This window comes from Schistocerca cancellata, chromosome 2, assembly GCF_023864275.1.
Source record: "Schistocerca cancellata isolate TAMUIC-IGC-003103 chromosome 2, iqSchCanc2.1, whole genome shotgun sequence".
Lineage (NCBI taxonomy): Eukaryota > Metazoa > Arthropoda > Insecta > Orthoptera > Acrididae > Schistocerca > Schistocerca cancellata.
Genome location: NC_064627.1, coordinates 649773160 through 649796642, shown reverse-complemented (window position 1 = coordinate 649796642; position 23483 = coordinate 649773160). Strand labels below are relative to the sequence as shown.

Below are 23483 nucleotides of genomic sequence, written 5' to 3'. Positions count from 1 at the left end.
GCATTGGGAACAGTGTATCAATTGTGAGGAGAGTATTTTGAAGAATTCCAGGCACAATAAATAAAAGGTAAGTGTAGAAAAATTTTGTGGACAAAGTTCCAGAATTTTCTGACAGACCTCGTACAATTTTCAGGTGGGTACCTGGTGTGATGATAACAGGAAGAAGACACCACCTGGTCCTAAGAAGACTACAAACATGCTAGAAAACATCAAGATGGTGGAAAGGTGTCAATTCAGAGCCCAGAGTGGTCTGCATGACCACATGCACACGAGTAAGGTTATTGTACCTATTTTGAAGAAAGACTTAACATTTTATCCATACAAGATGTGCATTGTTCAGCAGCTCGAGGAAAGAGATTATGAGCAACAAGAGGATTTTGTCATTCGAATGCAAGCAATGGTGGAAGACAATGAACTGTGTATGTAGAGTGTGATTAGCAATTTTGACAACATTGGTCTGGACATTTTTGAAGATGAAAGTGGTTCCACTGTGACAGTCAACACTGAATGCTACATTCAGATGCTTAACAGTTTCTTGCATCCGCAGTTGCAATGGTGACATCAAGACACCAAGAACAACATTTATTTTCAACAAGGTGGTGCTACCCAACACACCACACCTGTATCTATGGACAACATTTATTCCATGTTTCCAGGGAGGGTCATTTCCCATTTCAGTGACATCCCATGGCCTCCAAGGTCCCACCGATTTAAGCACTTGTGTCTTCTTTTTCTGGGGATACCTAAGTCATGTCAGTATTTCCACAAACCATGCACCTTGATGATTTGAAACAGTCAGTCATGCATGAAGTGGAAGCAATGGATTGTGGAATGTCTGACTGTGCTAATAGTAATTTTCAGTGCAGGCTTCAAACCCGCATTTGAGAAAAAGTGGGCACCCTGGGTTGCTCAAGTTTCCCAAAGTGAAATTCTCTGATAATTCCCTGATTTCCAGACACAGTTTTAGCATTATTCCTTGACAAATTTTGAAATGTGAAGATTAAGTATATGGGTAAGCTGACAAAAAAAGTAAGAGCTTCTATCCAGAATGAGATTTTCACTCTGCAGTGGAGTGGGCACTGATATGAAACTTCTTGGCAGATTAAAACTGTGTGCTGGACCGAGACTTGAACTCGGGACCTTTGCCTTTTGTGGGCAAATGCTCTTTCATCTGAGCTACCCAAGCACAATTCAGGCCCCATCCTTACAGCTTTACTTCTGCCAGTACCTTATCTCCTACCTTCCAAACTTTACAGAAGTGCTCCTGCAAACCTTGCAGAACTAGCACTCCTGAAAGAAAGGATATTGCAGAGACATGTCTTTGCCATAGCCTGGTGGATGTTTCCAGAACGATATTTTCACTCTGCAGCAGAGTGTGCACTGATATGAAACTTCCTGGCAGATTAAAACTGTGTGCTGGACCGAGACTTGAACTTGGGACCTTTGCCTTTCGTGGGCAAGTGCTTTACCAGAGAGCACTTGTTGTTTAACATAACATTAAACTTTCAGGAATAATAATGGCAGTATTGGGGTAAATATAGTGACATTTTCTCTGCCAAATAATACTTAATGCTTTGTCAAGCAATAAGAAGTCAAACAAACAATTAAAATCAGTCAATGAAAACCATTCAAAATTCCTTAGTGAGAAAAGCTTACCAAGCTGTTGCACAAATTCTTTCTCAACTTTATCACAGTCCTTAGCATCCATCCAATTATGTAAAGAGAATTTCTAGAAGGCACTTGAGGTTCTTCTCTAGATAGTTCTTGGGGTGCTGTTTATCACAACTGGATCACAAAAGCTTATGTATCTACAAATGTATCTTTGTCAATTCCTCTCAGTTCAGTGGTCCTCTTGGTCAGTATCCATGATGTTTTGGCCTCCCATTCATTGACCTACTGGACAACAGACCTCTTCCATTTAGCTCTCTCAGCTTCTTCATCCTGCTGGTGAATCCTGTGGATGCCTTGGGCAGATGGAGGGAATATTTTGAAGAGTTGCTCAATGTAGGTGAAAATGCGATCAGTAATGTTTTAGATTTCGAGGTAGAATGGGATAGGAATGATGATGGAAATAGGATCACATTTGAGGTAGTGGAAAAAATGGTCAATAGATTGCAGTGCAATAAAGCGGCTGGGGTGGATGAAATTAAGTCGGAACTCATCAAATACAGTGGAATGTCAGGTCTTAAATGGCTACACAGGATAATTGAAATGGCCTGGGAGTCAGGACAGGTTCCATCAGACTGGACAAGAGCAGTAATCACACCAATCTTTAAACATGGAAACAGAAAAGATTGTAACAACTACAGAGGTATCTCTTTAATCAGCATTGTGGGTAGAATCTTCTCAGGTATTGTTGAAAGGAAAGTGCGAGTATTAGTTGAGGACCAATTGGATGAAAATCAGTGTGGGTTTAGGCCTCTTAGAGGTTGTCAGGACCAGATCTTTAGCTTACAGCAAATAATGGAGAAGTGTTACGAGTGGAACAGGGAATTGTATCTATGTTTTATAGATCTAGAAAAGGCATATGACCGGGTTCCTAGGAGGAAGTTATTGTCTGTTCCACAAGATTATGGAATAGGAGGCAAACGTTTGCAAGCAATTAAAGGTCTTTACATGGATAGTCAGGCAGCAGTTAGAGTTGACGGTAAATTGAGTTCATGGTTCAGAATAGTTTCAGGGGTAAGACAAGGCTGCAACCTGTCTCCACTGTTGTTCATATTATTTATGGATCATATGTTGAAAACAATAGACTGGCTGGGTGAGATTAAGATATGTGAACACAAAATAAGCAGTCTTGCCTATGTGGATGACTTAGTTGTGATGGCAGATTCGACTGAAAGTTTGCAAAGTAATATTTCAGAGCTAGATCAGAAATGTAAGGGCTATGGTATGAAGATTAGCATCTCCAAAACGAAAGTAATGTCAGTGGGAAAGAAATATGAACGGATTGAGTGCCAAATAGGAGGAACAAAGTTAGAACAGGTGGACGGTTTCAAGTACTTAGGATGCATATTCTCACAGGATGGCAACATAGTGAAAGAACTGGAAGCGAGGTGTAGCAAAGCTAATGCAGTGAGCGCTCAGCTATGATCTACTCTCTTCTGCAAGAAGGAAGTCAGTACCAAGACTAAGTTATCTGTGCACCATTCAATCTTTTGACCAACTTTGTTGTATGGGAGCGAAAGCTGGGTGGATTCAGGTTACCTTATCAACAAGGTTGAGGTTATGGATATGAAAGTAGCTAGGATGATTGCAGGTACTAGTAGATGGGAACAATGGCAGGAGGGTGTCCACGATGAGGAAATCAAAGAAAAACTGGGAATGAACTCTATAGATGTAACAGTCAGGGCGAACAGGCTTAGATGGTGGGGTCATGTTACACACATGGGAGAAGCAATGTTACCCAAGAGACTCATGGATTCAGCAGTAGAGGGTAGGGGGAGTCAGGGCAGACTGAGGAGAGGGTACCTGGATTCGGTTAAGAATGATTTTGAAGTAATAGGTTTAACATCAGAAGAGGCACCAATGTTAGCACTGAATAGGGGATCATGGAGGAACTGTATAAGGGGGGCTATGCTCCAGACTGAACGCTGAAAGGCATAATCAGTCTTAAATGATGATGATGATGATGATGATGAGCTTCTTCATCCTCTTCAGATTGCTTCTGCTTTAAAGCCTCTCAAGCATTACGAGAATCCAGATTTATTCTCTTGTTAACCTCAATCTTGAAGACAAGCAGTAGAAAATCTCACCGTGTGTGGGTGGGCTTTATCTTGCTGAAATATAAGCCCAGGATGCCTTGTCATGAAAGGCAATGAAATAGGAGACTCAGCAGCAGCCAGCCAAGACACAAGTAGCCACAGGGAAGTAACTGATTTTGTGATGTTTTACATGTTCCTAGAGAGCGATTTGTATAGTTTCATCTGTGTGTTTTGGTAGTTTCCTGAGTTTCTGTGTGTTAATTTAATATTTAATATACACTGTTCTTGTGTTTCTCATTTTCATCAGAAAGTACACTGATTTTGTGACATATTACAAGTTCCTAATCAGGAGTGAATTATTTAGTCTCACCTGAGTACTTTTTAGTTCAGTTATTGAACCTCTGCATGTTAGTCTAATTTATGGGATGCAGTTCTTGTATTTTCCTCTATGTCCAAAGTAGAGTTCCATAACATGTGTTGATTGCCCCTGTTTGTCAGTTTAGAGTAGTTTCCCACAGTGTTTAGGATAGATAGGGACTGTGATGGTTGTCATGGCTTTGGTTACACAGTTGTAGCTGCAGTGGATGGGCATTACTGTTGTGGGCAAGCTGTGCAGAAGCAATGGACGTCCAGCATGTATGAGTCCACCGATCAGCCCACACCAGTGACAAGCCTAGTTACTGTTCGCACTGAGGTTGATCACTCACCCATGTTCGAGTACAAAGTTGCCTTGGGGCATGACAGGCCTCCCCAGTTAGTTTGACAAACACGTTACAGGTGCTATCTGTGGCTGATACTGTCACTCAGCCAGTTGCAGTTGCTTCTCCTGTTTCAGAGGAAACCTCTCAGCCTGCAAGATCCAGGCTGTCACAGAGGGTGGGGTTATTGATAGCTGGGAGCTCCAATGCTAGATGCATTATGGGGTCCCTTAGGGACATAGCTGCCAAAGAGGGGAAGAAAGCCAATATGCACCCCATGTGCATACCGGGTGGAGTCAATCCAGATGTGGCAAGCATCCTTCCAGATGCCATGAAGAGTGTAGGGTGCAGCCAGCTGCAGGTGGTTGCTCATGTCGGTACCAATGATGTGTGTTCCTTTGGATTGGAAGGGAGTCTCACTGGTTTCAAGTGGCTAACAGAAGTAGTAAAGGCTGCCAGTCTTGCTTGCGAGATGAAAGTAGAGCTCACCATTTGCAGCATGGTCAACAAGACCAATTGAGTACCTTTGGCACAGAGCCTAGTGGAGGGTCTGAATCAGAGCCGCAGATGGTTCTGCAATCATGTAGGCTGAAGAATCCTTGACTTATGACATGGAGTGGAGGGGTTTCAGGTTCTGCTGAATAGGTGAGGAGTCCACTACATGCAGGAGGCAGGTACATATGTAGCAGGGGCTGTGTGGTGTTGACTGGGCAGTTTTTTTAGGTTAGAGGGCCTTGGGGAAATAAAAAAGGGCTTCAGTCTCAAAGGGTGCAGGTTGATCATAGGAAGAACATAGGAACCATTGGCATGACAGTTGTAAATTGTCCTAACTGTGTTGTAATAGTATCAGAGCTCCAAGAACCAATAGAAAGCACTGATGCTCAAATTAATATCAGCACTGAAAGCTGGCAAAAGCCGGAGATAAGTTCAGCTGAAGTTTTTGTGAAGGGTAGGCTAAACACAGTTGGCAGTGGCTTGTTTGTTGCTGTTAGGAGTAATTTATCTTCTAGTGAAATTGAAGCAGATAGTTCCTGTGAGTTAATTTAACAATGTAAGTGTAGACCAGATGTGGCTTGAATTCAAATTAATAGCATCGACAGCAGCTGAGAGATTTATGCCAAATAAATCATCAAACAGTGGAAGTGATCCCCCTTGGCACACAAAATGGGTCAGAACACTGTTGCAGAAACAACAAAAAAAAGCATGTCAAATTTAAATGAACACAAAATTTCCAAGACTGGCAATCTTTTGCAGAAGCTCAAAATTTAGCACAGACATCGATGTGAGAAGCTTGTAATAGTTTCCACAACGAAATTTTGTCTTGAAACCTGACAGGAAATCCAAAGAGATTTTAGTCATATGTAAAGTATACTAGTGGCAAGACAAAGTCAATGCCTTTTCTGTGCGATAGCACTGGAAATACTATCGATGACAGTGCTGCAAAAGCAGAATTACTAAACACAGACTTTCAAAATTCCTTCACCAAAGAAGATGAAGTAAATATTCCAGAATTTAAATCAAGAACAGCTGCCAACATGAGTAACTTAGAAGTAGATATCCTTGGAGTAGTGGCACAACTTAAATCACTTAATAAATGCAAGTCTTCCGGTCTAGGCTGTATACCAGTCAGGTTCCTTTCAGGGCATGCTGATGCAATAGCTCCATACTTAACAATCATATTCAACTGCTCACTCGATGAAAGATCTGTACCCAAAGACTGAAATGTTGCATAGGTCACACCAATGTTCAAGAAAGGTAGTAGGACTAATCCACCAAATTACAGGCCTGTATCATTAACGTTTATGTGCAGCAGCATTTTGGAACATGTATTGTGTTTGAACATTGTGAATTACCTTGAAAAGAAAAGTTTTCTGACACATAGTCAACATGGATTTAGAAAATTTAGTTCTTGTGAAACATAACTAGCTCTTTACATACACAGAAATGTTAAGTGCTATTGACAAGGGATTACAAATTGATTCTGTATTTCTAGAGTTCCAAAATGGCTTTTGACACTGTACCACACAAGCAACTTGTAGTGAAATTATGTGCTTATGAAATACCATCTCAGTTATGAGACTCAACTTGTGATTTTCTGTCAGAGATGTCACAGTTTGTAGTAACTGACGGAAAGTCATCTTAGAAAATGTAACAGATCTACTAAAGAGACTGCCTACACTGAGCTTGTCCGTCCTTTTTCACAGTACACATGTGCAGTCTGGGATCCTTACCAGATATGATTAATGGAGTACATTGAGAAAGTCCAATGAAGAGCAGCACATTTTGTATTATTGTGACAGGGTAACACAGACACAATACAGGATTTGGGATTGACACCATTAAAACAAAGCCATTTTTCATTGTGGTACAATTTCTCATGATTTCAATCACCAACTTCCTCCTCCAAATTTGAAAATATTCTGTTGATGCTGACCTACATAGGGGGAACCAATAATCACAATAAAATAAGGGAAATCACAGCTCACACGGAAATATATAGGTGTTCATTTTTTCCAAGCACTGTTTGAGTGTGGAATAATAGAGAATTATTGTGAAGATGGTTTGATGAATTCCTTGCCAGGCACTTAAATGTGATTTGCAGAGTATCTATGTAGATGCAAATGTAGATGTAGATGTAGAATATCATCGACATGCCAGTGTGTTGTAAAGGTACTGTGGATGATAGCAAAAGGTGTCCTGCTATGAAAAGAAATGGCATCCCAGACCATCACTCCTGGTTGTCAGGCCATGTGGTGGGCAACAATGAAGTTGGCATCCCACAGCTGTCTGGGAAACTTCCAGACATGTCTTTGGCCTGGAATCTCACTGAATCGAGTAGAATTGTCTTCAGTGATGAGCAGAGACCAGATTATATGCATCTGCATGTTGCATATGCATTAGCATATTTGGCTCCTTTCTACCAGTTATTGCATATTTTAACTAAAAACTAGTGACGATGCATATTTTTGCTCTATGTTTACGATATTTTAAAAATTTAGATGGGTGGTCTCTAGCTTGATCTAGTTTCGATGCCTTACAGATTGACTGCGACCTAGAACTGTGTGCAATTGCTAACCAAGAGGCCACTGCCTAGCGAAATCGTTCCAGAAAAGGAACAGGAACAGGCAGACAGAGTCAACCCCACTGTGCCCGCTATCATACCACATGTAATTAAATTAAACTATGCAAGCTTTTAGTTGCACGTCCGTTGTTTCAGTTTAGCTTTCTATTTACTTGTACACAGTTGAATTTGTTTACAATGTGTAGTGTGTAATGTGTTGTGCACCATGCCACCCAAAGAAAGATGTCAAGACAAGCCTTCATATTACAGGAATGCAGAAGAAAGGACCATGACAACAACTTCTGACAACAGCAATTTGCAGTAGCAGGGATTTGTCCAAAGGTAACAAAAAAAGTCAATTTAACATGGATCTATGTGAAGCATTCATTGCAAGCACTGTACCTCTTCACAAACTTACAAACCCTACCCTCAAAGGCTTCCTGTGCAAATATTGCTTAAAACAAAATATACCAGATGAAACAACACTGCGTAAAATTTTTTTACTGACAATTTACATAAATGTTCTGGAAGAAATATGAATTAAACTCAAGGACAGCATTGTCTGGATTTCAGTTGACAAAACTACAGACATATGTGTCTGTTACATTGCAAATTTAATTGTTGTTGCTTTAAAGGAAGGGCCTTCTTCTTCCTATTTAGCGGCCTGCAAAGAACTTGAAAAACTAAATCATTCTACAATCGCCAGATTTGTAAATGAGGGTGTTAGAAAAATATTTCAAGAATCTTCTGCGGATGAAAGTGTGTTTGTGTTTATTTCAGACGCTGCTCCCTGTATGATCAAAGCAGGAAAAGCCCTCCGAGTATTTTAGCCCGATTTGATTCATGTGACGTACTTTGTTCCTGGAGTATATCGCCTTGCTGAAGAAGAGCATTCCACATTAGTGAATGTAAATAATCTGATTTCATCTGCAAATAAAGTGTTTCTAAAGGCTCCTGCTTGCATCAAGATCTACAAAGCAAAACCATCAAATGTGCCATTATCTCCCGAACCAGTGGTAACTCGTTGGGGCACATGGGTCAAAGCTGTGTTGTTTGACAATGAACATTTCATAAAAAAGAAATTGCTGTGATTAGCACTCATTTTTCCCACATACTGCAAGTATTAAAAAGCTTGAAACTCAAGGTTTGGCATTGACTGAATCTATTCAGTTAATGAATAAAATTATTCTAGTTATCTCCTCATTGCCAGAGGTATTCCCAAGAAAACTTAAAGAAAAATTTGAAAACATTTTACACAATAACCCACACTTTGAATCCTTGTGCCAAATTGATAGTTTTATTAATGGGACAGGTGAACTTTTACTGGAAACATATCACCCACATTCAAATACTGCCCAGTTACCTCAGTTGATGTAGAGTTGATCTGATGAAAATGTAAAATAAATTGTAAATGATGCTTTGGTCCAATAGTATTAATTAAAAGTTGATGCTGTTAAAAAAAAATTATGATTGTATCATCATCATCATCCGTTATCTGCTATATTAGCAGATCCTTTGCCTCTCCATTTTCTGCGATCCATTGCTTCCTTCTTAAGGCTGCTGTATGTTGTACCGTCCATCATGTCATCCAGTATCTGGAATCTCTTCCTTCCTTGCTTCCTTTTCCCTTCTACATAACCTTCTAAAACTGTTTTTATCAGTCTGTCATTCTTTCTTAATATATGCCCAATCCAATTTCTTTTTCTTCTCTTTATTACATCTAGTAACTGTCTTCTCTCTCCCACACTTCTCAGTACCTCTTCATTTTTTACTCTGTCCATCCAACTTATTCTTTCCATCTTCCGCCATGTCCAGATCTCAAAAGCCTCCAGCCTTTCTCTGTCTTTTTTCCTCATAGCCCATGTTTCAGCGCCATATAGAAGAACACTCCATACAAGACATTTTATGAGTCTCTTTCTGAGTTCTCTGTCCAGACCGCTGCAGAAGATTCTCCTCTTCTTATAAAATGCCTCTTTTGCCATTGCTATCCTTGTTTTAATTTCTGTGGTGCACTTCCAGTCGGTGTCTATCCTGCTTCCAAGATACTTAAAATTTTGCACCTGTTCTAGTGTTTCTCCATTCAGCACAATTTTTATTTCCTTATTTCCTCCTATTGCCAATACTTTTGTTTTATTTGTGTTAATTTTCATTCCATATTTTTTTCCGTTAGTTGCAATGGTGTCCACCAAATCCTGTAATTCTTTTTCCCCTGTGGCTAGAAGGACCATGTCATCAGCAAATCTCAAGCACCCTACTCTTCTTCCTCCAATTTCCACTCCTTTCTCATATAATGAGCATTGGTCAATCATATTTTCCAAGTACAGGTTGAAAAGAGTAGGTGATAAACAGCATCCTTGTCTTACTCCTTTCCCTAGTCTGATCCAGTTTGTACTTTCTCCTCTCACTTTAACTGAAACTTTTTGATTAAGGTATAATGAGTTTATAAGTCTTCTGTTTTTCCAGTCCACTCTCTTTTCCCTCATAATAGTCGTCAGCTTGTCCCAAACCACATTGTCAAATGCCTTTTCTAAATCGATGAAGCACATATATAGGTCTCTTCCTTTTTCAATAAACCTTTCTCCCAAGATTCGTATGAGCCCTATTGCATCTCTGGTGCCTGTATTCCATCTAAAGCCAAACTGCTCCTCGCTGAGATTCTCCTCTATTACTTTTTCAAGTCTTTTATTAATTATTCTTAACATCACTTTGGCTGCATGTGAAATGAGGCTGATTGTCTTGTGCTCGCTGCATTTCTTGGTTCCTTGTTTTTTCGGTAATGGAATCATTACTGTTGTCCAAAAGTCCTCAGGCCATTCACCACTGTCATATATTTTATTACATAACCTCAATATTTCTCTTATTCCATTGTGGTTCAAGCATTTTAGTATTTCTCCCAGTATTGTATCTGTACCTACTGCTTTGCCATTTTTCATTGCAGCAATGGCAGACTTTACTTCTTCCATTATGATAGTCGGTCCTTTCTCTTCATCACTTACACTGTTGTGTGATTCAAGTTCCAGAGTTTCTGGTTTGCTATTTGTGTCATATAGCTCTTTTATATATTCTTCCCATCTCTGGAGGACATCGACACGATCTTTGTACACTACCTCTTCGTCTTTACTCAATTTCCATTGTAGCACTTCCTGCTCTGTTTTGTTCCCATGTTATAGTCTTTACTCTGTTGTATAGTAAGTTGTATCTTCCCTTCCTGTCCAGTTCTTCGGTTTCATCACATTCCTCTTTTAGTCATTTTTTCCTAGCCTGCTCTGTTTCTCTTCGCAGTTCGTTATTTAACCTTTGGTATATCTTTCTTGCATCTTCAGTGTTCTTGTTTTTCAATTTTCTTCTCTCCTCGATCTTGGAAATCATTTCTTGTGTGACCCATGGTTTTTTTGACCTTTTCCCTTTTACATATCCTATATTTTGCTGTCCTGCTTTAATGATTCCTTCTTTCAGCATATTCCAGTACTCGTTGGCATTATCAGGTGCTTCTTTGTCTCATAATGTGTTTAGAAAGTCCCGAGACAGCATTTCTGTAATTTGTTCTTTGTTGGACCTTATCTTCTCTAGATCCCACTTCTTCACCATTGTCGCCTTTTTCAGTTTTTTCATTCTTATTTCTATTTCTGCCATAAGTAAGTTGTGGTCACTATTAATATCTGCACCTGGTAATGTGTGCACCTTCTTGATTCCATTCCTGTATCTTTCTTCTACCAGTATAAAATCGATTTGGTTTCTGTATTTATCCCCTGGTGATTTCCAAGTGTAGAGCCTCCTCTTATGGTTCTTGAACCATGTGTTTGCCGCTATCAGCTGCCTTTCCCTGCAGAAGTCAATTAACCATTCACCTCTGTCATTTCTCTTTCCAAGACCTTGACTGCCTACTATGTTTCCCTCTTTCCCTTCTCCCACAATGGCGTTCCAGTCTCCCATTACTATTTTGCAGCATTTTTTATTTTCGTCCATTATTCTCTCTATTACATTGTACGTTTCCTCTACAATTTGGTCATCATGTTCTGAAGTTGATTGTATGTTGTTTTTTAAATAAAATATTTTTAAATAAAATACTACGGAGTTTTTGAGCATGCCCCTCTGCATGCAATATATGAGGGTGGGTCAAATGAAAACCTTGAATATATTTTTTAAATATTATTTATTGTGTTGAAGTGGTACAAAGCTGTATCACTTTTCAACATAATCTCCCCCCCCCCCTCCCCCTCCACTCAATGCAAGTCCTCTAGCACTTACAAAGTGCATAAATTCCTTTAGAAAAAAATTCTTTTGGTAGTCAGCGCAACCATTCATGCACCACATGGTGTACCTCTTCATCAGAACGGAACTTCTTTCCTCCCATTGCGTCTTTGAGTGGTCCAAACACATGGAAATCACTTGGGACAAGGTCTGATGAGTATGGTGGATGAGAAAGACACTCAAAATGCAGGTCTGTGATTGTTGCAACTGTTGTATGGGCAGTGTGGGGCCTTGTATTGTCATGTTGCAAAAGTACACGTGCTGACAGCAATCCACGTTGCTTTGATTTGATTGCAGGCCACAGATGATTTTTTAGGAGATCTGTGTATGATGCACTGGTGACAGTGGTCCCTCTAGGCATGTAACGCTCCAAAATGATGCCTTTTTGTCCCAAAAAAGAGTCAGCATAACTTTCCCTGCTGATAGTTCTATTTGAAACTTCTTTGGTTTTGGTGATGAGGAATGGCGGCATTCCTTGCTCGCTCTCTTTGTTTCCGGTTGGTGGATGTGAACCCAGGTTTTGTCCCCAGTAATGATTCTTGCAAGGAAGCCATCACCTTCTCATTCAAAGTGCTGAAGAAGTTCTTCACAAGTGTCAACATGCTGTTCTCTCATTTCAGGAGTCAGCTGCCATGGCACCCATCTTGCAGACACTTTGTAAAACTGGAGCACATCATGCACAATGTGGTGTGCTGACCCATGACTAATCTGTAAACATGCTGCAGTGTCATTCAGTGTCACTCGGCAGTTTTCTTTCACTATGGCTTCAACTGCTGCAATGTTCTGTGGAGTCACAACTCTTTGTGCCTGACCTGGATGAGGAGCATCTTCCACTGAAGACACACCATTTGTGAACTTCCTACTCCATTCGTAGACTTGCTGCTGTGACAAACATGCATCACCATACTGAACCTTCATTCATCAATGAATTTCAATAGGTTACACACATTCACTACGCAAAAACTGAATAACAGAATGCTGTTCTTCCCTGGTGCAAGTCGCATGTGGGGCAGCCATCTTTATACTGATACTGCCATCTACAGGCCATTCTGCATGCTGTTTGTAGGATGCTTACCAACTTACAGGATAACGGCACGAAATTTTGATTTGTTATTACAAATTTAAGGTTTACATTTGACTCACCCTCATATCTCAAAGTAGGTCCTGTACATATCGATTATTTCACTGCGACCCACTCGCATTTCATCCGCTTGTTACCGACAACTATGGCAAAAAAGGAACAATTCTTGGAACACGGTATGCATCCCCATTTTGCAAATTTTTAGAAGATAATCCCAGGAAGGCCTCCTCCTAACCTCTACTAGAAGGTATTCAGAAAATGATTACATTCTAAATGTACCGATTTTTTGTGTGGCCGATGCTCTTCCTCCTAACTGATATTCACAGGATTGACTTTGAGATGTAATGCATGCAGTAACTACCATGTCTTTTTATTATTGAATCTTGCATATTTTGACACTTTTCATGCACTTTTTTAAGCATTTTTCTTGCATATTTGCATGCATATTTTAAGGTTTGAATGATGCATATAATGCAGTCACTAGTGGTGAGTCCCACCTCAAACTGAGCTCTGAGGACCAGTGCAGGTGTGTCTGGAGACACTCTGCACAGTGGTGGGACACCAACCAGACTGCGATATGGCCCAACAACCAGGAGTGATGATCTGGGGAGTGATTTCATTTCATAGAAGGTTCCCCTTTGGTTGTCATCCATGGTGCCCTTACAGGACAGCAGTAGATTAGATTAGATTAGATTTACTTAATTCCAATTGATCCGTAGTGAGGAGGTCCTCCAGGATGTGGAACATGTCAGAATGATGATATTCTGTGCTTCATTTTGTGCTCTTCATGGACAGCCACCCTTGGTTTACCTTTCAACAAGACAATGGCCACTTGCTCATAGTGAAAGTGAAAGTGAAAGTTTCTACTGCTTGTCTTCATGCTTGACAAACCCTACCTTAGCCAGCAAGGTCACCAGATCTCTCCCCAATTGAAAACGTTTGCAGCATTATGGCAGGGCCCTCCAGCTCAATATTTTGACAATCTAACAAGCTAGCTGGACAGAATTTGGCACGATATCCTTCATGATATCCTTCAGCAGGACCTCCACTAAATCTAGCAATCAATCCCAAACTGAATAACTGCTTGTATAAAGCCCATAAGTGGACTAGGGCATTATTGATTTACTCAATTTTGAAGCTCTTTCTCTTGAATAAATCATCCAACTCTTTTTTTAAATTGTCTGTACAGGTACATCAGACCTACTGATTTCCATTCCATTTGGATAATCACTTCATGGTGCAGTCCACCCACTCCTCACCTTAGAGAGCATGTTATGAATGAAAAATTTGACAATGAGAGAGAGTGCATTTTTTTCGGGAAATATTCTCAAACTTGATGCAAAGATTAGGAGACAGAAAATTTCTGTTATTTGCAAACAGTACTCTCAAAAGTGTTACAATGCTTTAGGTTTTATGTAGTTTTTGCTTGGAAAGTCCAATGACATTAACATTATTCAAAGACATTGTGAACTCTGTACAGAGGCCATGGTGCAATGTGTTCAGTGCATTTATGATGCAGGAATTCCATTTGGGTAGGCAGCATTCCATGTCAGTGAACCAAAAAGTTTTGAATGGTACAAGAGAAATGTTCCCACCAAATTTCACATACCTAAGACAAGTTGTTTATCTTGGGTGTTAATATACCAGTCAGCACTGTGAAAAACAAATCATTTGGAAAATTATATCAAAAGAGACTCAAGGGACAGAAAGTAGACCAAAATATAACTCTTACAATAATGGAAATTCCAGAATGGAGATAATACTATGATATATGAGGTGCAATCAAATATTTGTAACATCTGTAATATTATAGTACAAAGAAAGCACTTGTGCATACATGTTGCTGCTGCTGTTGGCATTGTTACTATGCTCTTTAGTCTGAAGACATGTTTGATGCAGCTATGCACACTACTGTATTCTGTGAATACTTTTTCAGCTCTGCATGCATTGACATAAACCTGCTTACTGGAGTCAAGTCTTGGTCTCCCCTTACACTCCCCCCCCCCCCCCAAACACACAGCAACACACTTCCTTCCATTACCCAATTAGTAATTCCTTGATATCTCAGGGTGTGGCCTATTAATTGATCCTTCTTTCAATCAGGCTGTGCTCTACAGCTCTTTTCTTAAAGGTTCAATTCAGTCCCTCTTCTTAGTTACTCAGTCTACAAATGTAATCTTGAGCATTCTTCTGTAGCTTGGCATTCACCTACATGTAAATGACTGTTCTGCAATTCACACTTACGTGCCTGGCACGGGGGCTCACAGAACCACCTTAAAAACTATTTCTCCACCATTCCACTCTCAAACAGCACATGGTAAAAATGAACACTAAAATCTTTCTGCTTCTGCTCTGATAACTCTTATTTTATTATGATGATCATTTCTCTGCTGGCATCAATAAAATATTTTTGCATTCACAGGAGAAAATTGATGATTGACATTTCTTAAAAAAATATCACTGCAACAAAAAATGCCTTTGTTTTAATGACTGCCACACCAATTTGCGTATCATATCCATGACACTTTCTCACCTACTTCGCAATAACACAAAATGAGCTGCCCTCATTTGGGCTTTTCATTGTCCTCACTCAATCCTATCCACTGAGGATCCCATATCACACAGCAGTACTCTAGCAGAGGATGTACAGATATAGTGTAGGTGGTCTCTTTAGTAAATCTGTTGCATCTTCTAAGTCTTCTACCAATAAAATGATGTCTTTGCTTTGCCTTCCCCACAACATTATCTATGTGATAGTTCCAATCTGAGTTGTTTGTAATTGTAATTCCTAATTATTTAGTTGAATTTACAGCCTTCAACTGTGTGATTTATAGCATAACTAAAATGTAATTGGTTCCTTTTACTACTCATGCAAATGACCTCACACTTTTCCTTAGTTAGTGTCAATTGCCACTTCTCGCACCACACAGATATTGTGTCCAAGTAATCTTGTAACTGATTTTGACATTCTAATGACTTCACTGGCTGCTCAGATTGCCTCCTAAATTGCCTACAGAGCCTAGAAACAGCAGAAGGCCAATAACCCTTTTTAGGTAATGTCAGGCATCACTTCTGTTTTACTCAGTTACTTTCTGTCAGTTACTACAAACTGGAACCTTACTGATAGGAAATCGTGAATACAGTTCCACAACTGAGATAATACTCCATAGGCACAAAATTTGATTAGAAGTCTCTTGTTAGGAACAGTGTCAAAAGCCTTCCAGAAATCTAGAAATATGGACTCAATTTTGTGTCCCCTGTTAGTATCATTCACTACTTCATGTGAATAAAGAGCTACTCATGTATAATAGGCATGATATTTTCTGAATCCATGCTGACTATGTATTGATAGACCATTTTCTTCAAGGTAACTGATAATGTTTGAAGACAGTATATTGAATGATTGTCAAATGCTCCATGATTTAAGAAATTAATTGCACATTATCATGTGTAATGTAATTAATCTTGTGTAAAAAGCCATTTATTTTGAAAGTAATGATTCTCAAACCACCATCTGAAATATTTTCCCACAACCTGTTAGAAATGTAAACAGTTGTGAAGTCACGCTCATCAAAAGCAGTTTGTTGTTACGAAGTATTGTATTATCTGCATCCCAAAACCTTTGACACATTTTGCTGTCAACAGACCCTTGTGTGTATGCTGTTGTTACAAATGGTCCATTTTCTTTGCAACTTAAGTTTTATTTTTGTGTTATTCTCTTATTTACGTTTTATTGTTGCAGCATTTCTTATCACTCAAATTACAAAAATTTAACTGAAAACTAAAACAATGAAAAAATCCTAGAATTCTAAAACATTCCCAGGTTTTTCCAGCATTTTTCCCAGATGAAAAGATTCCCACATTTTTTCTGGATTTCCCATCTGTTCTGTGGCATGTACACACTTTTATAAGTGACTGAGATTTAGTGTAGTCATTACAAGGCAGTTTTCTTCAAATTGTATTAGGCTTTGGCTGGTAGATGTTAAGCTCATGGAAAAGTATTTGCCTCAAACTTTATAATGAAGAGAAGATCACAATTCCATTGTAGACTAAAATTCTGTTGTAGGTGCTGTAAGCTGTAACACTTCTTGGAGACACAGTGAGTACTTACACTCAACTAATGAGTGTGGGTAGGCAGCAGCTGGTGTGGATTACCAACATCGCCAGCTTATCATCTGCTCTGTTACCAGTTTGACCATCTTTTTATACTGATTGTAGTTCCTATGCATTAACTTTTACGTGTCCCTTGAATACAGAAACACACACACACACACACACACACACACACACACACACACACACACACACATATATATATATATATATATATATATATATATATATATATATATATGTTCTATTTGTTGCAGTTTCTTTAGATGTGATTTGAACACATTTGTGATCTCCTGAAGTATAGGAGCCATTTTACTGGTGATATATCTTCTTTTCTCTCCACTTGCATGTGACATCCCTAACTGATTGAGGATGAGTTATGTGATATTATGGTTGCATCAAGCATATCAAAACTTATATTTCAGAATTCTTTGTACTGTCAATTCCAAATATAGACTGATTTGATAACTTTAACTCTGCTGTCTGCATGTTATTTTCAGTTTTAGATATTCCTTCTTTCCTCCACTGGGAAGATAGTGTATGTAGAGGTGGGTACATATAGGCTGTTTTGGCTCTTTGATACAGAGTTACATTTGGTTAAATGATAACACCATCTGTCTTTTGTGTTAACATTCTTGAGGAGCTTGTCAACATGTGCTTTCTTGCAACTGCTGACAGTAATACCTGAAGCAATTGCTTGGATTTACAAAAGTTACAGTAACCATAGATGTGTACATTGAATATTTTGGGCCAAATAAGAGCAGTATGTATTTGACATATTAGCAAATGGTTTACATGCAGGCTTTTATTCAGGATATCCCACCTAACTATACCACCTCATAAATGCTACAAAATGTGAAAAGTGCAACTGGCTATGGATGCACCTCTGCCAGGGGCTCACACATAGTGGCTTCATATAGGTCAACAACTGCCACTTTCACACAAAGCTTTGTTTTTTAAATAACACATTTATATTTTTCTACAGAAATGAAAACAAGATCTACAGTTAGTGATGGCAGACTTTGTTTCACTGTTCTAACCCTCATACATTCCAAATTATCAGACTTCACAGAATGGTGGCAATGCTGGTATTTCTGCCTTAGTGCATGGAAGGGTGAGGATTGGCTGCACTGTCCTGCAGCCTGCTGCCAGAGGCTCACACAGTGGACAGGAACAGACAATGCATAAAGGTAAACAAACATCACTTTCAACATAAAGTTATGTTTATTTAAGTGGCACTTGGTTTTTCTACAGAAATGAAATTTAGAGGTATAATTTGGTGATAAGACTGGTTCTAACATCCTGAACACAATTATTAGTGGCATATAGTCCACAGCTAGTTTGTGCATGACATCCAGCACAGAAAAAAATACTCTCAAACAACCGGTAATGTCACATCTGATGAACCTGTGTTACCTTAACAAATGTTCAAAGTCCCCCTCTTTGCATCAGTACACTTGTGGAGACTGTGAATAAGTGAGCTTTGTACACATTGTAGTGTTTCTGCAGTATACACACATTGTAGTGTTTCCACAAATACTGTTGCATTTGCATTGGCAATATTTTGTTGCATATCCTCTGGTGTTGTTGGGGGTCCATGGTACATATACTCTTTCACAGCACCCCCAGAGAAAGAAGTCTAATGGGTTCATGTTGGGGGACCAGGCTGTCCAGCTCACAGGATCTCCCCATCCTATCCACCTACTTGGAAACATCGCATCCACAAATTCCCTGGAAACATATGTGTAGTGTGAGGGGCACCCATTACGCTGGAATCATATTGATAGTCATGTTTCCATGCCCAAATCCTCCATGAAGAGGAGTAGGGTATCTTGCAGAAATGATGCATATCACGATCTGGTTAATGTTCTTTGATAAATATTGGTAACTACAGTATGTGTACCAATGACACTGCAGCAAACATTGACGCCCTACTGCTGTTGATCAGCAGCTGTGTGGAGCTACTGGGGATTTTGCAAGGATCAGTAGTAAATGTTTCAGAGATTCATATGACTACGATTTGTAAATAAAGCTTCAATCATAAACAACATATCACGTAGGAAGTCAGAATGACCTTGCAACTGCTGAAATACAAAACAACAGAATTCACCCCATGTAATTCTTGGTGGAGTGAGATATGATACAGATGAAACATATACCTATGCAAAATCCTCCAAACACTACTACAGCTTACTCCAGAACTGCTTGCAATCTGTTACACATTCACCTCAGGATTGTGTACTACAGCAGGCAGAACAACAATTTTGTTGTCACTGTTATTTACTGTGTTTGCATGTTGATGCCTTCTGGGTGCCCAGCTGCCAATTTCTGTGAGACTGATGCAGATGTTGGAAATGGTATGACGTGGACACTGCTTATCTGTTAGCATTTGGTGCACATTGCTACAGCTGTGGTTGCATTTCTGTGACATTTGCCATAAACTGACACCATATTTAGTTTTTATTCATTACTGAAAACTGGCATATCATTGAGATGACCGCAAATGTCATGAGCCACTCGAAAACAGGAACTGCATTTTACGTGAAATGCATTACAGTGTATTTTCCTGTTTGACACCAACAGTAGTACAGCAGGCCTGAGTACGAGACACTAATATACTGAACATCATAGGTAGAATGTGCGTACTGTTGGTGGTCTGTTACAACAGGCTGCAGGACAGCGCAGAAACCATAGCACCACTGTCATCCATTAAAGTCTGATATTTCATTATGTATGAGATTTAGAATAGTGAAACCAAGTCTACCATCACCAACTGTACCTCTTGTTTTCATTTCTGTAGGAAGAAAATACATGTGCCATGTAAAGAACCTGAATTTGTGTTGAAAATGGTGTTAGTTGTCCTTTGTGGATTATTCATTCTTGCTCATTTTGTGAACCTCAGACACAGGTTTACACCTGCCAATTGCATTTTTCACATTTTGCTTATTTTTGGAAATATATAGCAGAGTTAGGTGAGACACCCTGCATATACCAACTATAGAATGAAAGAAACATTTGACAGGTTGTAATAAAAAGTAATAAATTGAAAGGTGTATTCGAAAAAGAAGTGGAATGAAATACTGAAAGCAAAAAGCTTCCTTCACATTCACATCAGTTTGCCTCAAAGAACTTTAACTGATGACAGAAATAATATATTAAGTGGGACATGCTGGCTATCTTAAAGGAAAAGATAAATGCAAGTATCTGAATTGTCTATGGTATGGAAATTATTTAACCATGTAATTATAGAGCTTTTAATAAAAAGCAAACATTAGTTGTAAAATAGCAACATAGAATTAAAGAAATTTGTGGACAACATATGATAATCGGTAGTTCTTGTTGCTTAACTACTATTGTAATGCAAAACAGGGAATGGTATATAAATTGTGAATAGCTTGTACAATAATACCCATCTGGTGCTGAATTGTGGGGACAGGAGATGAGCCAGACCTGGATCATATCCACCCAACAAACAGTGACCATTAGTCTTGCATAATGATCAGCCTGAATGTTGTTTATTTGTCTAGACAAATGAAGCCTGGTTTCTCATCTTCACTTAAAGATCATAACACACAAACAGTCAGAACACAGATGCACACACAACAAGCTTAATATGATTCACAGACTGGTGACAAACATCTCTTCCCACTCTTAGGCAACTTTGACATTGTGCACCGATACAGGCTGGGATGGAATGTGCTGCACTGGCCTGCACCTAGCAGACACAAGCTGTTGTCCAGAGTGTTCACACCATATGCTGATATATAAAAGCTCTTGGCCATCTATAAGACTACACCACATTGTGTTATGGATCTAATTTTTCCCTAAAAGTTTTACTTTTCTTGTGAAAGAAAGCCTACTTTTTTTATTCACATTATTTCTTAGTTCTGTAACATTTTTCACTTGATTTTGAAGAAAGTACATGCTTAAAAGATCTCATTTTCATACAGATGATAGTGTACCATCTTAACTTCCTAATAAACCATTTACATTTTCATAATTCATTATAGTAATTGTGAAATGATGCTATTCTTCAAGCATGTGCACTTGATTTACATATCATATAGTGAAAAACCTTGATAGAGGGTAGCTTACTCTTAGATACATTTTAGATCATACATTACTGCAAGTGAAATATGGCTAAAAGTACAAAAAAATCTTCAAAAAGTAATGACACTGAGGCCTATCTCTGTTCACAAATAAAGCTGAGTTACTGAGTGGTATCAATGCTGTGATCGCAAGTTTATAGAGTTTGCATGCTTTATCAATGTGACAAACACTGTAGAGGAACAAAAAACAAGTTACCAATGATCAATGGAGGCATAGAGTCACTTCCTCATGTTACTCCAATGATACATGTCCAGAGAAAAACCAAACATATACAAACTTTTCTCCTGACAATGACCAATTATGCTCGCTATGATTTTATAACAGGTCACACTTGACATGAGAAAAGACAAGCAATTATTTGTTGACAACATCCTACAATTAACAGAATGTACATCTCATCTCTGGAACTAGAAGAGAAGAATAAATTAATCTAGAATGAAACTTTACTGTGGCTGGACTATAACGAAAGCTTGTGAGATTCTACTTAATTAGTTAGAGGTGAAAAGTGGCAGAGACCATATGATAGAGTAACATTTATAGATGTTTCTGCATCTAAGGTGACTAAAGCACAAGATGTTGTGTTTTGAAATTTACACTTTTGTTTTTATATGAAACTGTAATACCACAAGTTGTAAATAATTACATTGACCCTATCTCCACTTTCAAAGAACTGTGCATAGCTCTTAAGAGTAACATATCTTTTAGAAAATGTATGTGATGAAACCAAGGGCAAGTGGAACTGCATTTCAGTGGACTTTTCCCTGAATTGTATGATCTCCCCTTGCCAAATTTTTAAATTCTCATCTCCATCACTAAGGTGCTTCTATTCCTATTTTTCCATTTTAACAGGAAAAGGAAGGAAGATCCTGTCGACGTCATGGTCATTAAAGACAGTTAACAAAAGGAATAATGAGTAGTTTTAGCATAGCCTCAAACATTGCAGAACAAGTAAATGAATTACTGCTGATTGATGGATGTTGTGCACATCATGAGTACGTCACTGTAACCCCCCCCCCCCCCCCCCCCTTGCCCTCCCCCCAAATCTCTATACTGTTTTGATAGTGCAGTGACTCATCAAGTCCTGAAGTACTGGAGAAATAAGAAGTTATGTATCTCATCCCATAAACAGTAACATACATTTAGGAGAGATTTTTACTTTTTCATAAAGAAATAAAAACTTTCACAAATAATTGTATTTGTTTTACATAATGAATCATAATACATTTCAGTGTGTGCTGCAAAACAGTCAAGACCTCACACACATCAGACAGTAAATAGCATCACCATCTTCAGTAATATCTTGCTGTGCCTTCATCGAAGGTATTTTGTCCTTTCTGAGTTGTAAAAATTCTTCAGTATTTTGCTAAGTGTTTTTTTAGTTGGCTGTGAAGATGGTTCATCGACTGGAGCCAATGACAACCTCTCAGAATGATCTTCTTTGTCTTGTGACACAGATATATTGAAAAAGTTCTTGAGATAACGCCACTTAGCTCACTTGTTCTGCTTCCACAGACAAAGAACTGTGCATAGTTCTTCAAACTAAGATAGCTTTTAAGAAACTGTGATGAAACTAAGACCTAGTGGAACTTAGTTTTTATGGACTTTTCCCCGGATTATCTGACCTGATTTTGCCAAGTTTTTCAAACTTTTCTCTGTCCCTAAGGTGTTTCCATTTCAATTTCACCATTTTAAGTTGAAATATAAAAAAAATATGAAAAATATAGGTATTTAGTTCCCTACTGTTGCAAATGTATGAAAATAGACGGACAAACCTCTTACAGTGACACTTCAGATAAAAGTGATAAGACCAGATGGGAGACATTTCGTATGTGTACTGCAGAAGCTATAAGATAGCTTCACTAAGTTGTGCCAGCTGCTGGCTCACACCAAAAATGTTAAACATTTTGATTGTTGCCAGCATGGCCCAGCTCTCACTGTGCCATCATGTCCTGGCTGTCAGTGTGAATACCACAATACAAAACAATGAGTTTGATATCTCACCACATCATAGCCTGGCCCAGCATGTCTCAGCCCAGTATGCAGTGTGAACACAGTCTTAGACCAACAGACATTTACACTGAGAGGAAAGGCATCCAGCCACACAATTAAAATGAAAATATTTGTCGTTTCATGATAGGGGCTTGTCCACCATTATTGGACCTGTCAGATGGGACAAATGTCACAGAAAAAAAGATAAGAAGAGATTGTAGATAGAAGGGTAAACAAGATCCTTTAGAAATCAAAATCATAAACAACATCCACACTTTATGAAGAGTTCATGAATGGGTAAGAGATGGTCTCAGTGCTTGTTTAGTCTTTATTGTATTAGTTAGCAGTATTTTTTATGCCATTCTCCCTAAAAGTAGAATATCCTGGTAGTTATGAATCTAAAGTGAATGTCAATCAGTCTTTGAAGAAAATTTCTTCAGTTTTGAGGAATAATTATAGTCAACGTAATACAAGAT

General features: G+C 38.8%; 1 protein-coding gene across 1 annotated transcript in view; it reads right to left on the bottom strand.

Annotated features, from left to right (window-relative positions):
* LOC126157305 (E3 ubiquitin-protein ligase lubel) overlaps nt 1–23483 on the bottom strand; it is a 441950-nt gene that overhangs the window by 103727 nt on the left and 314740 nt on the right. The gene's annotated exons all lie outside the window — the stretch shown is intronic.